Genomic DNA, 1,850 nt, shown 5'->3' on the forward strand with positions numbered 1-1,850 from the left:
GTTGGTCTCTGTATCCCGAAGTTCGGGAGTACCTGTAGAGTAGTGAGAATAACGGGTTTCGTATACCCTTCCTGCACTGTAAAAAAAAAGTTCGCTCTTTACAGGCAAAAGTTTTGTAAAGTTACAGAAATCAAAAAGTTACAGAAGAATTTCCTGTAATGGTAACAGGTTGAAAGCAAACTCTAGCGGTAACAGCAGATTTGCTTGTAACATTACAGATAATGTTTCAGTAGCCGCGCGGAAGAATCACGTGACTGACTGGAAATTAGCCAATCAGGAGAAAAGTGTTTGAAAGCTAGTTGCAGAAAAAAAACATGGCTGAATGCATGTTGGTTGTATAGCGCAGGTAAGTAAGAAAATGTTTACAATTACTACTTGAAATATTTTTTGTTCATTTTATGCAGATTATTCTCATGCACTTTGCACTGTTATATGTAGTGAGTAAGTATTTAAACGTTTAAGCTTTGCGATTAATTAATATCAGTCTTCGTAATGTCTAATGAGTTGAAAGAGTGCAAAATATTTATTCCAAATGCAGATCTAATAGTAGTATTTTGTCATTGTGCATCCGATAAATTACGCCTTCAACTGCCCTTATAATTATTTAAAACTAATTATTCCAAAATTTAATCACTGTTTGTGGTATATAATTGAAATGGTAATGTGGTTGTTGAAAACAAAACTAATCATTTTAGCGTTCTTTTCCAATCGTCTTACCAAAGAACGTTTGACATCTTTTTCCCGGCAGGCCTTGCGAGAAACGTTTATATAAACATTTAGAATTCTGAATGTAATGTATATATTTTTTTGCTTACTAGGTTTAGTTTATTCTTTTTCTAGGATTATCTAATTAGTTATACCTGGTTTATAATTCAGTCTAATATGTTTATGTACGAGTGTGTTATGAAGTAAAATTACAAAAACTTGAACAACGCGGTCGAGAATCTCGTTTATTCCTTTAGTGTAATAATATTTTTTTCAGTGGTATTAATTTCTTACGAAAATATTATAATTCCAAAATGAAGTAATTATATTGATTAAAAATATGCCGTATCATACTTTTCGTAATGTTTTGTTTTACTAACTAGATGCAACTTAATTATTCCATATATTTTAATATACCAATATCAACAGGGGAAAAATGGAAATGACCTAAAATATTTTTCTAACAATTCGTTAAACTAATTATAAAACAAAACTAAAATTTTGTGCATTATTTCCAAAAATATCATTTCATTAATATTTTATAAATGACAACATATATTATATTGTATATATAACTACCATTGCATAAGTTTTTAAACATTTAATGTAGAATTTATGTTGATTTTATTTTGCCCAGTTTTAATACAGTTTTGAAGTATGATAGTCTTGTTACTAGGATAGCATGAATCTGCTAATACAAGTTTAATACATTTCTTGACAAATGTTTCTCTTATTCATGTAATATAATATATAAATCATAAAATAAGTTTTCTTAAAAATAAATTATTATTGTTTATTGGAATTTAAAACAATTCTGTATCTGTATGTTGTATTAAAAATAAAATAATAATGAGTTTTTAATGAAGCATTGATTTTAGCATTAACAATGTATATATATATATATACACATGAATAAATGGAAATGCAAGCTACTTTTCCTTACAAAACCGCCTATGAATATATACTTTCCTTTAGGCTGATAGCCTTTGCATGCTTTGCCATATACTATCAATCCAAATGATGCAAATATGCAGAAAATTTTACTTTCTTTGAAAGTTAATACCGGAAATAAAATTCAGTGCATTTGTAAACTACATTAGTTCTCTTATAGCTTGGCATTTAATTGCCCAATGATTTACTAGTTC

This window comes from Stegodyphus dumicola, chromosome 5 (assembly GCF_044657685.1).
Source record: "Stegodyphus dumicola isolate Sdum_Otavi_A_Nest chromosome 5, ASM4465768v1".
Lineage (NCBI taxonomy): Eukaryota > Metazoa > Arthropoda > Arachnida > Araneae > Eresidae > Stegodyphus > Stegodyphus dumicola.